Consider the following 18178-nt stretch of genomic DNA (forward strand, 5'->3'; position numbering starts at 1 on the left):
CTCCAAGAGCAGAGGTTTGTAGGATAGCAGCAAGTTTTCCCTTAAGTGGATCACCCAAGGTTTATCGAACTCAGGGAGGAAGAGGTCAAAGATATCCCTCTCATGCAACCCTGCAACCACAAAGCAAGAAGTCTCTTGTGTCCCCAACACACCTAATAGGTGCACTAGTTCGGCGAAGAGATAGTGAAATACAGGTGGTATGAATAAGTATGAGCAGTAGCAACGGTGCCAGAAAATAGCTTGCTGGCGTGTAGTTGATGGTGGTAGTATTGCAGCAGTAGTAACGCAAGAAACAAGAAACAAGCAGCGATAGCAGTATTTAGGAACAAGGCCTAGGGATTACACTTTCACTAGTGGACACTCTCAACATTGATCACATAACAGAATAGATAAATGCATACTCTACACTCTTTTGTTGGATGATGAACACATTGCGTAGGATTACACGAACCCTCAATGCCGGAGTTAACAAGCTCCACAATTCAATGTTCATATGTAAATAACCTTAGAGTGTAAGAAAGATCAATACGACTAAACCAAGTACTAACATAGCAAGCACACTGTCACCTTCACACTATGTAGGAGGAATAGATCACATCAATACCATCATAGCAATAGTTAACTTCATAATCTACAAGAGATCATAATCATAGCATAAACCAAGTACTAACACGGATGCACACACTGTCACCATTACACCGTGTAGGAGGAATAGACTACTTTAATAACATCACTAGAGTAGCACATAGAACAGTAGTGATACAAAACTCATATGAATCTCAATCATGTAAAGCAGCTCATGAGATTATTGTATTGAGGTACATGGGAGAGAGATGAACCACATAGCTACAGCGGAGCCCTCAGCCTCGGGGGTGGATTACTCCCTCCTCATCATGGAGGCAGCGATGGCGGTGAAGATGGCGGTGGAGACGGCGGTGGAGATGGCTCCGGGGGCAATTCCCCGTCCGGCAGGGTGCCGGAACAGAGAGTTCTGTCCCCCGAATTGGAGTTTCGCGACGGTGGCGGCGCCCCTGGAGTCTTTCTGGAGTTTCGTCAATTCGTACTGCATTTTTAGGTCGAAAGGGGTTATATAGGCGAAGAGGCGGCGCAGGAGGGCTGACAGGGTGGCCTCACCCTAGGCCGGCGCGGCCAGACCCTGGCCCGCGCGGCCCTATGGTGTGGGGCCCCTGGCTCTCCTCCGACTCTCCTTCGGTGTTCTGGAGCCCTCCGGGAAAAATAGGAGGTTTGGCGTTGATTTCGTCCAATTCCGAGAATATTGCCCGAACAACCTTTCTGGAACCAAAAATAGCAGAAAACAGCAACTGGCCTTTCGGCATCTCGTCAATAGGTTAGTTCCGGAAAACGCATAATAATGACATAAAGTTTGAACAAAACATGTCGGTATTGTCATAAAACAAGCATGGAACATCAGAAATTATAGATACGTTGGAGACGTATCAGCATCCCCAAGCTTAGTTCCTACTCGTCCTCGAGTAGGTAAACGATAAAAGATAATTTCTGAGGTGACATGCTACCAACATAATCATACCATTGTAAAGCATATGAGATGAATGCAGCGATTCGAAACAATGTAAATGTAATGAGTAAACTATTGAATCATATAGCAAAGACTTTTCATGAATAGTACTTTCAAGACAAGCATCAATAAGTCTTGCATAAGGGTTAACTCATAAAGCAATAAATTCATAGTAGAGACATTGAAGCAACACAATGGAAGATTAAGTTTCAGCGGTTGCTTTCAACTTGTAACATGTATATCTCATGGATAGTTGTCAATGCAAAGCAATATAACAAGTGCAATAAGCAAGTATGTAATAATCAATGCACAGTTCACACAAATGTTTGCTTCTTGAGGTGGAGAGAGATAGGTGAACTGACTCAACATAAAAGTAAAAGAAAGGTCCTTCAAAGAGGAAAGCATCGATTGCTATATTTGTGCTAGAGCTTTGATTTTGAAAACAAGAAACAATTTTGTCAACGGTAGTAATAAAGCATATGTATCATGTAAATTATATCTTACAAGTTGCAAGCCTCATGCATAGTATACTAATAGTGCCCGCACCTTGTCCTAATTAGCTTGGACTACCGGATCATCGCAATACACATGTTTTAACCAAGTGTCACAATGGGGTACCTCTATGCACTTTGTACAAAGGTCTAAGGAGAAAGCTCGCATTGGATTTCTCGCTATTGATTATTCTCAACTTAGACATCCATACCGGGACAACATAGACAACAGATAATGGACTCCTCTTTTATGCATAAGCATGTAGCAACAATTAATTTTCACATATGAGATTGAGGATATATGTCCAAAACTGAAACTTCCACCATGGATCATGGCTTTAGTTAGCGGCCCAATGTTCTTCTCTAACAATATGCATGCTTAACCATAAGGTGGTAGATCTCTCTTACTTCAGACAAGACGAACATGCATAGCAACTCACATGATATTCAACAAAGGGTAGTTGATGGCGTCCCGAGGAACATGGTTATCGCACAACGAGCAACTTAATAAGAGATAAAGTGCATAAGTACATATTCAATACCACAATAGTTTTTAGGCTATTTGTCCCTTGAGCTATATATTGTAAAGGTGAAGAATGGAAATTTAAAGGTAGAACTCAAGCAATTTACTTTGGAATGGCGGAGAAATACCATGTAGTAGGTAGGTATGGTGGACACAAATGGCATAGTGGTTGGCTCAAGTATTTGGATGCATGAGAAGTATTCCCTCTCGATACAAGTTTTAGGCTAGCAAGGTTATTTGAAACAAACACAAGGATGAACCGGTGCAGCAAAGCTCACATAAAAGACATATTGAAAACATTATAAGACTCTACACCGTCTTCCTTGTTGTTCAAACTCAATACTAGAAATTATCTAGACCTTAGAAAGACCAAATATGCAAACCAAATTTTAGCATGCTCTATGTATTTCTTCATTAATAGGTGCAAAGTATATGATGCAAGAGTTTAAACATGAGCACAACAATTGCCAAGTATCACATTATCCAAGACATTTTAGCAATTACTACATGTATCATTTTCCAATTCCAACCATATAACAATTTAACGAAGAAGAAACTTCGCCATGAATACTAAAAGCTAAGAACACATGTGTTCATATGCAACAGCGGAGCGTGTCTCTCTCCCACACAAGCATGATGTAATCCAATTTATTCAAACACAAAACAAAAACAAAAACAAACCGACGCTCCAAGCAAAGCACATAGGATGTGACCGAATAAAAATATAGTTTCAAGAGAAGGAACCTGATAATTTGTCGATGAAGAAGGGGATGCCTTGGGCATCCCCAAGCTTAGACGCTTGAGTCTTCTTGATATATGCAGGGGTGAACCACCGGGGCATCCCCAAGCTTAGACTTTTCACTCTTCTTGATCATAGTATATCATCCTCCTCTCTTGACCCTTGAAAACTTCCTTCACACCAAACTTCTCATAAACTTCATTAGAGGGGTTAGTACATAATCAAAAACTCACATGTTCAGAGGTGACACAATCATTCTTAACACTTCTGGACATTGCTCAAAGCTACTGGAAGGTAATGGAACAAAGAAATCCACCCAACACAGCGAAAGAAGCAATGCGAAATAAAAGGCAGAATCTGTCAAAACAGAACAGTCCGTAAAGACGAATTTTTAGTAAATACTTCCGTTGCTCAGATCAGAAAACTCAAAACTAATGAAAGTTGCGTACATATCTGAGGAACACGCACATAAATTGGCATATTTTTATGATTTTTCTACAGAGAAAACAGCCCAGATTCGTGACAGATAGAAATCTGTTTCTGCGCAGAAATCCAAATCTAGTATCAACCTTCGATTAGAGGCTTCACTTGGCACAACAAAACACAAAACTAAGATAAGGAGAGGTTGCTACAGTAGTAAACAACTTCCAAGACACAAATATAAAACAAAGTACTGTAGCAAAATAACACATGGGTTATCTCCCAAGAAGTTCTTTCTTTATATCCATTAAGATGGGCTCAGCAGTTTTAATGATGCACTCGCAAGAAATAGTATTTGAACCAAAAGAGAGCATCAAGAGGCAAATTCAAAACACATTTAAGTCTAACATGCTTCCTATGCAAAGGAATCTTGTAAATAAACAAGTTCATGAAGAGCAAAGTAACAAGCATAGGAAGATAAAACAAGTGTAGCTTCAAAAATTTCAGCACATAGAGAGGCATTTTAGTAACATGAAAATTTCTACAACCATATTTTCCTCTCTCATAATAACTTTCAGTAGTGTCATGAGCAAACTCAACAATATAACTATCACATAAAGCATTCTTATCATGAGTCTCATGCATAAAATTATTACTCTCCACATAAGCATAATCAATTTTATTAGTTGTAGTGGGAGCAAATTCAACAAAGTAGCTATCAAATATAGGAGGCATATTGTAATCATAATCAAATTTATCCTCCATAACAGGTGGTACTAAAAGACTACTATCATCATCATAAATAGGAGGCAAAGTATCATCAAAGAAAATTTTCTCCTCAATGCTTGGGGGACTAAAAAGATCATGAAAACCATCTTCCCCAAGCTTAGAACTTTCTATATCATTATCAACAATGGTGTTCAAAGCGTTCATACTAATATTACTACCAGCATGCAAATAAGATTCCATAGGTTTTTTAATTTTCGCATCAAACAATCCATGTTTTAAATCAGGAAATAGCATAAGAAGCTCATTCTTGTCCATTATGCCAAACTAGTGTAAACAAGAAACAAAAAGTTGCAATTGCAGGATCTAAAGGAAATAGCTTTGAGTACTTACGGCGCCGGAAAATAGCTTAGTAGCCGAGATCCGGAGTGTGAGTACCTTTTACCTTTCCTCCCCGGCAACGGCGCCAGAAAATAGCTTGATGTCTACGCCCCCCCTCCTTTCCTGTAGACAGTGTTGGGCCTCCAAGAGCAGAGGTTTGTAGGACAGCAGCAAGTTTTCCCTTAAGTGGATCACAAAAGGTTTATCGAACTCAGGGAGGAAGAGGTCAAAGATATCCCTCTCATGCAACCCTGCAACCACAAAGCAAGAAGTCTCTTGTGTCCCCAACACACCTAATAGGTGCACTAGTTCGGTGAAGAGATAGTGAAATACAGGTGGTATGAATAAGTATGAGCAGTAGCAACGGTGCCAGAAAATAGCTTGCTGGCGTGTAGTTGATGGTGGTAGTATTGCAGCAGTAGTTACGCAGTAAAACAGTAAACAAGCAGCGATAGCAGTATTTAGGAACAAGGCCTAGGGATTACACTTTCACTAGTGGACACTCTCAACATTGATCACATAACAGAATAGATAAATGCATACTCTACACTCTTTTGTTGGATGATGAACACATTGCGTAGGATTACACGAACCCTCAATGCCGGAGTTAACAAGCTCCACAATTCAATGTTCATATGTAAATAACCTTAGAGTGTAAGAAAGATCAATACGACTAAACCAAGTACTAACATAGCAAGCACACTGTCACCTTCACACTATGTAGGAGGAATAGATCACATCAATACCATCATAGCAATAGTTAACTTCATAATCTACAAGAGATCATAATCATAGCATAAACCAAGTACTAACACGGATGCACACACTGTCACCATTACACCGTGTAGGAGGAATAGACTACTTTAATAACATCACTAGAGTAGCACATAGAACAGTAGTGATACAAAACTCATATGAATCTCAATCATGTAAAGCAGCTCATGAGATTATTATATTGAGGTACATGGGAGAGAGATGAACCACATAGCTACAGCGGAGCCCTCAGCCTCGGGGGTGGATTACTCCCTCCTCATCATGGAGGCAGCGATGGCGGTGAAGATGGCGGTGGAGACGGCGGTGGAGATGGCTCTGGGGGCAATTCCCCGTCCAGCAGGGTGCCGGAACAGAGAGTTCTGTCCCCCGAATTGGAGTTTCGCGACGGTGGCGGCGCCCCTGGAGTCTTTCTGGAGTTTCGTCAATTCGTACTACGTTTTTAGGTCGAAAGGGGTTATATAGGCGAAGAGGCGGCGCAGGAGGGCTGACAGGGTGGCCTCACCCTAGGCCGGCGCGGCCAGACCCTGGCCCGCGCGGCCCTATGGTGTGGGGCCCCCCTGGCTCTCCTCCGACTCTCCTTCGGTGTTCTGGAGCCTTCCGGGAAAAATAGGAGGTTTGGCGTTGATTTCGTCCAATTCCGAGAATATTGCCCGAACAGCCTTTCTGGAACCAAAAACAGCAGAAAACAGCAACTGGCCTTTCGGCATCTCGTCAATAGGTTAGTTCCGGAAAACGCATAATAATGACATAAAGTGTGAACAAAACATGTCGGTATTGTCATAAAACAAGCATGGAACATCAGAAATTATAGATACGTTGGAGACGTATCAGTCATTGGGGTGAAACATACACGAGCTATCACGAGTGACATGATACGAGATGCAAATAGACATATGGATGACATATTCATGTTCCTTATATTTTCTGATCAATTTTTATATAAAATACTTTTTATTTGAAGTTATGGTTTGAGAGATATGAATTTTCCAAGTTTTAGCAATTTCCTGCAATTTTTCAGAAAACAAAGAAACATGCAAAGCTTTTCTCACCCAGAAGGAAGCAAGCCTGAGAGGCTGACGCGCGGGCCCTGTGGATGCTGACTGGGACATGAAGCTGCTAACTTGGCGCCAGTGGACACTGAGATTGGACCCATCTGTCAGTGGGGGATGGAAACAAATAAACAAAAATGGTGAATGTTGTTTAACATGGCAGTAGCATGGCAAGGGTGATCTACTTCAATATTAAGCGGAGCGGGGAAAATCGTAGGCGGTGTTCCGAAATACTCCGGTGGTCATTAGGGTGAAACATACACGAGCTATCACGAGTGACATGATACGAGATGCAAATAGACATATGGATGACATATTCATGTTCCTTATATTTTTCTGATCAATTTTCATATAAAATACTTTTTATTTGGAGTTATGGTTTGAGAGATATGAATTTTCCAAGTCTTAGCAATTTCCTGCAATTTTTCAGAAAACAGAGAAACATGCAAAGCTTTTCTCACCCAGAAGGAAGCAAGCCTGAGAGGCTGACACGCGGGCCCTGTGGATGCTGACTGGGACAGGAAGCTACTGACTTGGCGCCGGTGGACACTGAGATTGGACCCATCTGTCAGTGGGGCATGGAAACAAATAAACAAAAAGGGTGGCTTTAATCAGCCTAGATCGGAAATTGAACTCAGGATGCCTGGATGGAGGATTAGAGGCCTAACCGGAATATTTGCACATTTGCCACACTTTACATTTTTTATTGCATATTTTCCCTATGACCACCACATGTTAGTGACACATGGTGTGTCAAATATGCAAAGTGCGAAAAAAAGTGTGGCAAATGTGCAAATCCCCCAGGTCTAACCACTGCGGTACGTTTCAAATGTTGTACGAAATGAAGCACATCCTTTCTTGAACCAAACCATGGCGGAAAGCTCCATGTAAACTGCCATGGCGCGGATGAGCTCAGGTCGAGCATCGATCTGGCGATTGAGGGCAAATTGGGACCTGCGGGATGGCGCGTTCGACGCAGGCGTTCAATGGGAGTCTGTTGGTGGTGGCCTTGGCGCCGGGGAACTACCGGAGGTAGGCCGACGGCGAGCATCTGCGGGGAACCACGGTAGTCAACGTCGGTAGGAGAGTTGAGATAGAGGGTCGAGGAGAAGCGCCAGGGTACCAGGATGCTCAGGAATAGGTCACCGTGGCCGGAGGTTCAACGGAGCCGTCGAAATCATCGCCGGAGCTCGGCGGCCGTCGTGGGGAATCGGTGAATTTGGTGACGATTGGAAGCCTCCCAGGTCGATTCCTTGCAGGAGGATGAAGAGGACGACGAGACGCATCTTTTGGTACCTTCGGCTCGGCGAGGAAGCGTCCGTGGTGGCGGCGCTATGGCGAGTGGAGGAAGTACTGTGGGGTTTTCCCCTTCGTTTTGTTCACAGAGAAGGGAGTAAGATGGGAAGAAGAGGAGGAAGATGGCGGCGCGAGGGAGGAGATGGTCTAGGGTTTGGCGCAGGGACGGCTTTAAGAGAGAGGAGAGGGAGCAGGTGGGAGCCGGTGGAGGATGACATCGACCATGGGGAGGGTCACGCCTCTCTCGTGTACACAGGAAGAAGACAAACAGGGAAAAGGGGAGGGGCGAAGGGTTACGGGCCAGGAAAGAAAGGAAGAAGGCCGCGGGCCTGGTGGGCTGCTTCGGAAGGAAAGGAAAAGGGGCCAGGGAGAGGAAGAGAGGTCTGGGAAGGTTAAGGTTTTCTTTTTAAAAGAGTTATTTATTTATTTGAAAACTATTTTGAAACCTGGTTAACAAGAGTTGAGTTTTGAATTAAGAGGTGGGGAGATAGAGATAAGACAAATACAACACTTTGCCAACATTTTATTTTTGCAAAAATAAAATAGTTTTATTTTAGGGTTTTGTTAAATGAAAAGACAAGGGGAGGTTTATTAAAACCATATGAGAGGGAAGACACTGAATAGTTTTTATTTAAAATAATTTTATTTGATGAAATCTTGTGGATGATATGATGCATGATGCATGATGATGCATAAAAGAAAAAAATAACAAGCAATTATAATATGGGTACTACCCTGGGCCGTTACAGAGTGGAAGGCGTGGACTATGGGATAGTCTACGGAGTTGACAACAATGAGGCGGAGGAGTAGTGTCTTACCCTAGTTATCTTAGAGCCGAGCAGCGTAGTAGCATACCTAAATAAGTTGCTGAGCTTAGTTTAATCTTTATGTTGGTTTGTAATAAGACTTCAGTAGTATCTTAGGGTGTTCTCATCGGACCTGTGAGAATACCAACTTATTAGACCATGATTGTAATATAATCTAGAGTGTTATGACCTACAATGTTTCTATTGTACCACTCTGAGGGATGTGATATTTGTGAAGAAGTCCCTTCGTGAAGATCATATCAACGACTTGTATACTACAACATGAAATGGTATGCTGGGTCACCGCAAGCTTGTCAAGGTATGCACCAGAAGAAGTAAACTCAGATGAAAAGAGGAAAAAGAGGTTCATGAAGGGAATGAATCCCTACATGAAGATGCAATTGCGGTTAGCAAGAACTGCAGAATTTTAGGAACTGATTAATGCGGCAATCACTTTCGAAGATGATTACATGCAGGTACAGGAGGAGAGGAATAAGAGGGCTCGTATCGAGTCAAGGAAGTATCCATCTGCTAAACCAACACCGGATAGAAGTTTCAAGCCAAGGTATAGGCCGGTAGGAAACAATTCTAATCGAGGAAACAACAACAATCCTCGCAAGGACTTCATCTGCCACAACTGTGGTATGCATGGACATTATATGGCTGAGTTCTAGAAGCCCAAGAACATCTGTTATGGATGTGGAAAGGAGGGTCATATAAAGCCATAATGTCCCAACTCTAGAGGAGGATGCCCAGGAGGCGGAAATAACAACAACAACAACAACAACAACAACAACAACAACAACAACAACAACAACAACAACAACAACAATAACAACAACAACCACAATAACAACAACAACAAGAGGGGCAAGCCATATGGAAAGCTTAACTGCACAACCTTGGAGCAATCCGGAGAGTCGGATCAAGAAGTCCTAGGTACGTTCAACATCCTTACACATCCCGAAAAAGTATTATTTGATACAAGAGAAACTACTTCATTCCTTGCACGGGAGTTTGTTCAAAAATAAGGGATTAGATGTTCAAAACTAGAATATCCCATAACTGTCCTATCCGCGGGGGGAACGATCTTAGTAAGCCACGTGAAAGAGGCACATGTCATAACCATATGTGACTGTTTGTATTTCACAGATCTTTTCATCATTCCCATGAAGGATATATCATTCATCCTAAGGATGGACTGGTTGATGGAGAATGGAGTAGTGATAAACTGTGGAGATAAAACAGTAGCACTCCGCAATTCTTGGAGGTCATATAGTATTCCAGGGATATAAATACACTCAGTTGGAAATAGGACTGGAGTTGAACAGCCCGAAGGAGGTTAAGATCGAGGAGATCCCAGTTTTGAATGAGTTTCAAGATGTGTTTCCCAAGGAATTATCGGGTATGCCACCCGATAGGAAGATAGAATTCACAATAGATCTGATTCGAGGCACAACACCAATAGCTCAACCAACATATAAGATGGGTCCGAAGGATTTACTGGATTTGAAAGCACATGAGTTGGAACAGAAAGGATTCATTCAAGAAAGTGTATCACCATGGGGAACTCCAGTTATCTTTGTGGATAAGAGAGATGGAGGCAACATGATGTGCGGAGATTATAGGAATCTCAACAATATAACCATCAAGAACAAGTACCCCTTACCCAGAATTCAAGACCTGTTTGATCAAGTTCAAGTAGCATGAGTCTTCTCTAAGATAGATTTGAGGTCAGGATACCATCAGATCAAGATCAAGAAGGAAGATGTTCCGAAAACAACTTTTGTTTCGAGGTATGGACACCATGAATACTTGGTTGTACCATTTGGATTGACAAATGCACAAGCTATTTTCATGAATTTGATGAACAAGATATTCATGAAGTACTTGGACAAGTTTGTGATAGTGTTCATTGATGATATTTTGATATATTCTAAAGACAAAGAAGAACATGCCAAGCATTTGAAGATAGTTTTGCTGATCTTGAGAGAACATCAGCTGTATGCTAAGTTCAGCAAGTGCAAGTTTTGTTTGGAGAACATAGAATTTCTTGGACATGTCATAACCAAAGAGGTTATAGCGGTGAACCCAAGTAAGGTTCAGTCATTTTTGGAGTGGAATTCACCTAAGAATGCTAAGGAGATAAGAGGATTCCTTGGAATGGCAGGATACTATCGAAGATTCATTGAGGGATTTTCGAAGATTGCAGGACCAGTGACTAAGTTATTAAAGAAGAACACCCCATTTGTTTGGACTGACGAGTGTGAAGCAAGTTTCCAGAAGCTCAAGGAGAAGCTAACTACAACACCAGTGTTAACAGTCCCAGAACCAAGAAAGGATTACACAGTTTATTGTGACGCTTCTAAGAATGGACTTGGATGTGTTCTGATGCAAGACCGTAAAGTGATAGCTTATGGATCAAGACAACTGAAGCCGCATGAACACAACTACCCAATACATGACTTGGAGTTGGCAGCAGTCGTCTATGCTTTGAAGAGGTGGAGGAAATTTCTTTATGGATCCAAGTGTGAGCTATACACAGATCATAAAAGCTTGAAATATTTCTTTCCTCAGAAGGAACTGAACATGAGACATAAGAGATGGTTGGAATTGATCAAGGATTATGAATTGACAATCAACTATACACCAGTCAAAGCCAATGTGGTAGCAGATGCTTTGAGTAGAAAGAGTACAGAGAATCAACCTACGGAATGGGAGATTCCAAAGGAACTTCATAAATAATTAGAAGAAGCTCAAATTTTTCTCATTCAAGGTGATGTAGTAGGAGGTATTGCAACCTTGAGGATCCTGGATGAGATGTATTCTGATTTGAAGTATGAGATTATCCGGAAACAAGCAGATGATCCATTCATCCAAGAAGAACTTTATAGGATAGAGGAAGGAAAACCATCTGAATTCAAAGTGGGAGACTTTGATTCATTGTACTTCCTGAAGAGGATGTGTGTACCCGATGATCCAGAAGATAAGTCAATCATACTCAAGGAAGCTCACGAGACACCTTATTCGATACATCCGGGAAGTACCAAGATGTACATGGATCTGAAAGAGATGTTCTGGTGGAACAACATGAAAAGAGAAATAGCCAAGTATGTTTCTGAATGCCACACGTGTCAAAGAGTGAAGGCAGAACATTAGAATCCTACTGGACTACTTAAACCTTTGGATATCCCAGAATGGAAATGGGATGAGATTGGGATGGATTTTGTTACCGGTCTACCAATGACCAGTAAAAGAAAGGATATGATATGGGTGATCACTGACAGACTCACCAAGAGTGCACATTTCTTAGCAGTGAACTGGAAAGATACTTTGAAAAGCTTATGGATATCTATGTTAAGGAAATAGTCAGCAAACATGGAGTACCAAAGAAGATAGTCTTAGATAGAAGTTTAATCTTTACATCAACATTTTGGAAACGACTCCAAGAAGCACTAGGATCTAAGTTGGTATTCAGTACGGCGTATCATCCACAAATCGGAGGCCAGACAGAGAGAACTAATCAAATCCTTGAAGACATGCCTAGAGCTTGTGCTCTAGACTTCGGAGGTTCATGGGATGACCATTTACCACTTGCAGAGTTTTCATACAATAACAGTTATCAATGTAGTATTCAAGTGGCACCATATGAAGCACTCTACGGAAGGAAGTGTAGGTCCCTATACTGTTGGTTTCAGACAAGTGTAAACAAAGAGTTCGCACAAGATTATATCATGGAAAGACAAGGAGTCGTAGAGATTATCAGGGATAGACTGAGAATAGCTCAGAGTCTGCAGAAAAGCTATGCCGGCCAGAAAAGAAGGTTGTGGGAACCTAAGGTTGGAGACATGGTTTACTTGAAGGTTAGCCCGATGAAAGGACTAAGGAGGTTCGGAGTGAAAGGGAAGTTAAGTCCTCGATACATAGGACCATTCAAGATACTCATTCAAAACCAAGAGACAGCTTTTGAGTTGGAGTTACCAGAGAGGTTGAGTTTGATTCACAATTTATTTCATGTATCTCAACTCCGGAAGTGTTTGGAAGCACCAGATGACCCAATATCACATGAAGAGTTAGAGTTGCAGTTAGATCTGACACATGTTGAAAGACCAGCTAAGATACTCGAATAAAATTGGTAGAAGTTAAGGAATCGAGCAATCAAATACTGCACGGTACAATGGAAACATCATCCCGAGCGAGAAGCAACTTGGGAAAAAGAAGAAGATCTCAGAAAATCCTACCCGAGCTGTTCAGGTACCTCAACCACAACTTCGGGACGAAGTTTCTGTTAAGGGGAGAGGCTGTAACATCCCAGAACTTATGACAAACGAGGGGTGGATTTAGAAAAGGGTTGTGCATTGCATCGCAAAATGGGGGAAATGTTCCGCGCTTAATTGCATAAAACCTAAGAGTGATCGAGATTTCTCTCTTGTTGCTATTAGGGTTAGAGTGAAGAGAGTCCTATGAACTTCGACATGACCTCTTTTGAAAGTTAGGGTTTTGGAGAAGAATTTGAATTGGCATTTCAAATTTGAATTTCAAACATAGAATAATATAAGTAATCAATATTGAAATGAATTCATAATTGATAATTCAAATACATATAACACTTATACAAAATATTTCACAAATGAATTTCAAATAATAATAAAGAGCTCATAAGGAAAACCTTGAGCTTCATTGATTACATCACACACATACATTGTATTTACAATATTCTTTATATACAAGAATTGATAAGAATATAATAACAAGAAATAAAAGAAGATTACAATTTGGTCTATAACTAAAATCCTAAACTATAATTGGATCTTCTTGTCCGTGTGAAGTTTGAAGTCTTGAAACCCTGCACACAACAAATACACCAAAGTAGTAATTGATAAATAAAGTGGCAATGCCACTGGCCAGTTCCAAAATCAATGCCAAAGTGGAGATAATCATCAACCAGGACATGGTAGAGCCAAAGGTGGGTTCAATTTTCAACCCAAGCACACACACAGCTCACAAGGAGCCTTGCATGCTCAACACCAAGGCCATCACAAGCTTAGTCACCCAAATGCACCAGGCTTGTGCGTCAAGCATAGACAACAGTAAAAACTGTTACAAATAGGCAGATCCAGCTGGAGAAGCCACATCCATCGACCAGACCTTATTCAGCAAGAAACAAAAGAACATCAACAACTGCTCATAGGTGTTCTTCATCAAGAACACAACCACACCACAGAAACCATCCATTATCTCCAACAAAACCAAAGCCAGAACCAACCAGTAATCATGGTGACATAAAGCATGAATCTCCAGGAGCTAGGAGGAGAAGGAATAGACAACCAAATCCATCAAGTAAAGCTCATCAGCAACCAAAAGCAATCATCTAGGAGCTGGAGCAAGGTATAACAAGTACCTGGAGTGGATCCAAATGATCCAATCCATCATTATGCATGCTCACACAATATTCACGAGCAGATGCTCATGGAGGGTTAACATCACTTGGTATTTACCAAGAGGTGCTGGCAGAAAGAGAGCAACCAGAGATATATACTTTCCAGAGGCTATATTGTGCAAATAGAAGATCATAGATGCACAGATGGCAAACCAATAGATTAGTACATAGTCACTAGGAGCTACAGAGGCCACCTAGAAATCCTCGCCAATTAAACCATTAGTAGATAGTGATTTTCGTCACAAAACAAATCACAGTGGAATTCATATATATATGATTCCCTACTATGCATGATTCCATTGAGATTAGCCAACTATTTTTTATCCAACAGTGAGAGAAACCCAAGCAGTAGAAAGCGCTACTGTGGTCACATCAACCACAAACCATCCAACAACAATATTCATAAAGTCATCTTTACCCAGAAGGGGTTCAGACTATTTTAAATCTCCCAATTGATCTTGGAGATAATACACATCATAAATCAATGCATATATTCAATATTTCATAAGTAGATCATATAAATATAAATGACCAGTGCATGAATTTAAATCAACTCATTGCTCAATAAGCAATAGCAACACAGTGAGGCAACCGGTAGGATACCCAAAGGCACCATAGTCATTGATTCAAGATCAATGTACTATTAGAAGCAACAACAGCTCACCAGTACATTGGTAAGCAGCTACAACATGCTAATACAATTGCAATATCATAAGACAATCATCAAGATCACCTAAGCAAGGAGCCAGTAAACTAGCCACTAGCAAAGTGTGATCCAAATGGAGCATCTGGAGGAGATACAAACCGTAGGAGAGCACATTAATCACCACAATCACCAGTCAGTTAACCACTCCTAATAGCAAGGAACAAATGAGCATGTGTGCATTTCACTTTCCCAAGTTTTGGCACATGCAACTCATTTGCATTTGCCCTCTCTCTTCCATCTCTGCCTCTCTCTTTCCCTCTCTTTTCCAGGGTGAGAACCATAAGAGGGGACACTTCCCCTGCTCTTTTTCTTCTCTTTTCTCCCCCTCTCATATCTCTATGGTTTGGGTTGTGCAAACCCCATCTCTCTTCTCCCCACCACCTTGGCCCAACCCTAAGGCCCTAGCTACCCCTTCCCTCTCCCTCTCCCACGGCCCAAACGCCACCAACACCCCCTCCTGCCTAAAACTCTAACTAGGCCGACACGCCCGCGCACGTTGGCACGCTCCCACGCGACTTAATGCGCGTGGACGCCTCGTGCACCGCGCCATCACCTCGTCTTCACGCTTCTGCCTCGTTCCCCTCCCCCTCGAAGCTTCGACGCCCACGCTGCCCCCCGTCTGTCGCACGTGGTCACCGCCCGCGTCGCCATTGGCCACAGCCGATTTGGTTATATAAACCCCTCCAGCACCCATGCCTCCCCCATTAAACACCCTCTCGCACCCACCCATTCGCCAGACACCGCCGCAGGGCTGCTCGAGCCGTTGCTCGAGCTACTGCTGCAGGCCACCGTCGCCACCATGATCACCGCAAGGGTGACGAGCAGGTGGAGCTCGCCATGACACCGCCCACCTCTCCCCTTATTTTTTCCACCGTCACCATATGCCTCTGCAGCCCCTGACCTGCCCCTCTCTCTCCCTCCCTCGCCCAGGAACAACGGAGAATGCAGATGCCACCGCCACACCGGGGATGTCTATGAAGGAGACGACACCGAGCAAGGAAGAGGAGCAGGACCTACGTCGCCAAGCCTTCTCCGCACAACGCCGCCACCTCGCCAACACACCGCCAAGCCCCAGCCAGCCGCCAGTAAGCCGTGCCGCCCGCTCTTTTTCTCTCTGCTGGCGAGCGTGACACGAACGTGGAGGAGACGGCGGCCACAGGCCACCAGATCTTCATCCAACGGCCGCATGACCCATGCAGGCCACGTTGGTCATGTATGGCCTGGCCCGCCACATGCCTACCCCCTCCTTTTTCTTTTCATTTTTCATTTTCTTCCACGCCACCTAGAAAATCCCTGGGCCAGCCCATCTCTGTGCACTAGGCACGGCCCTAAATCCTTCCCGCCCAATTAAATCGTTTGAATTCATAAAATTTGATTTGTATCTATGAGCCTTTTTGCGAATATCTTTTGATTGGCGCATCTGTTTTGAATGAAACAAATTGCGTTAGAACCAGTGTGGAATTATGTTTCAGATGACACTGGCCTTGTATTTTTAGGATTTTTGTACGATGTTTGCCATATTAAACTTGTTCTATGTGTACTACAGACTCTAACTAATTCCTAAAATCATAGAATTAGTATTTTTTTATCAAATCCAATTGTGCTCGTCTTTTTTTTAGTACTGGATATCTAGATAAATTAGTATTAGCCTCTGTTCATATTAATTTGTTACTGTTAGTGATAGTGTGTGTGTCACATGCAATAGTGAACCTAAACCCCTTTATTTTTATTCAAATCTTTGTCACCACTTTTGTTTAAAATGGCCAACTCATGATTTGATCTTGCCAAGCAAACACCCCTACATATTTTGACATGTTTTGTATAAACCTTGGTTCTTGAGCTATGTGTTGATTGTATGTTGTCGTTTATTTTTGCGACGCTAGATACGAACGAGGGTGAAGTTGAAGGAGAGGAATTTGGTGAAGGATTTGAAGAAGACCAGGGACTAGCCAACCAAGGCAAGACATCTTTTGATCTCTTGATGTTGTGTCACTTGTTGTTGTTATCTATTTGTTATCTTTGTCTCTTGATCTATCTTGCGTTAGTCCTATTTGTGCTGTCAATGCATGCTTATCTTAAGCATGATTGATCCTCTATGACACCCACATACACCCCTTTAGTGGTATGATGGATAGCATCATGGTCATTGTCGTGCCTTACTACTTATGTTGATGATGCATGCTTACCTTAAGAATGTTGATCCTCGTTGACACCCCACATACACCCCCTTTAGTGAAATGGTGGTTATACCTTGAGTATATCGACCTCTTGACACCCCACATACACCCCTTAGTGGTATGATGGTTAGCATCATGACCATGTTGTATCTTAGTTCATCCATAAAACTTAGGTTGAGAACCCCTTGAAAAATTACCTTGTTGAAAGAATTTTCAAAAACATTGGGTGAGTTGGTTTTACCCAAGTGTATGATTATGAAAGGAAGATCTTGGCAAAGATGGTTGGAAAGAGAAATCTTGTTTTCGAAAACTTTGGCGCCTAAGTATTCACCCATGCCAATTACTTCGCGCAACCACATTACCTAAAAGTGGGCACGAGCTTGGTCCGTAGTTTGTTGAAGCTGGCGTGGGACACCTCACAACTATCTAGGAAGGTCACGACGACCTTTGACGCCGGGTTCGCTCTGGAGGAGGCAATACACTGTAGTTGCCTACAGCCGGACGATTACTGAGGGTCTTCTGCTGTGTCACTGGAGACACGCTCAAATGAGGTGGTGTGCTGCCGGGATGCCGGGAAGGTTAAGCCCGCAGCGAAAGACCCATGCCAGGGGAGATGAGCGAAAGACTTTGACTGATTATCCGAGACTCGCATACCCTTGTATGGAGAACAGGGGATGATCCCGATGGATTTACCGGTTCTTGTGGGGAAAGTGTGCAAACTCTGCAGAGTCAAATTTATTTGAATAGCCGCGTCTGCGGTCATGAACGTTTGGAATGGTCGTTGCTTAGCCTAATGAGTTTTGTTTATGAAAGTTTTTGACAAAGGAAAGAAATGAACTTGTTTTTGGAGTACCGGCAGGGTAAGGAAATGTTTTGGTTAACCATATGGAGATGGTCGGAAATGAAACAAATCGGGTTACCCCATCCTAGTGTTTTATGTTGAAGAACTCTTTTGAGGTATGTTCTTCAACAAAGATATAGAGAGGTCATAGGATATGTTTTGAAGTATCTTCTTCAACAAAAATATAGAGATGTCATAGGATATCTTTTGAAGTATCTTCTTCAACAAAGATATAGAGATGTCATAGAACCCCCTTGAAGTGTCCCCTTCAA

The sequence above is a fragment of the Lolium perenne genome, chromosome 1, assembly GCF_019359855.2.
Source record: "Lolium perenne isolate Kyuss_39 chromosome 1, Kyuss_2.0, whole genome shotgun sequence".
NCBI classification, from domain to species: Eukaryota; Viridiplantae; Streptophyta; class Magnoliopsida; order Poales; family Poaceae; genus Lolium; species Lolium perenne.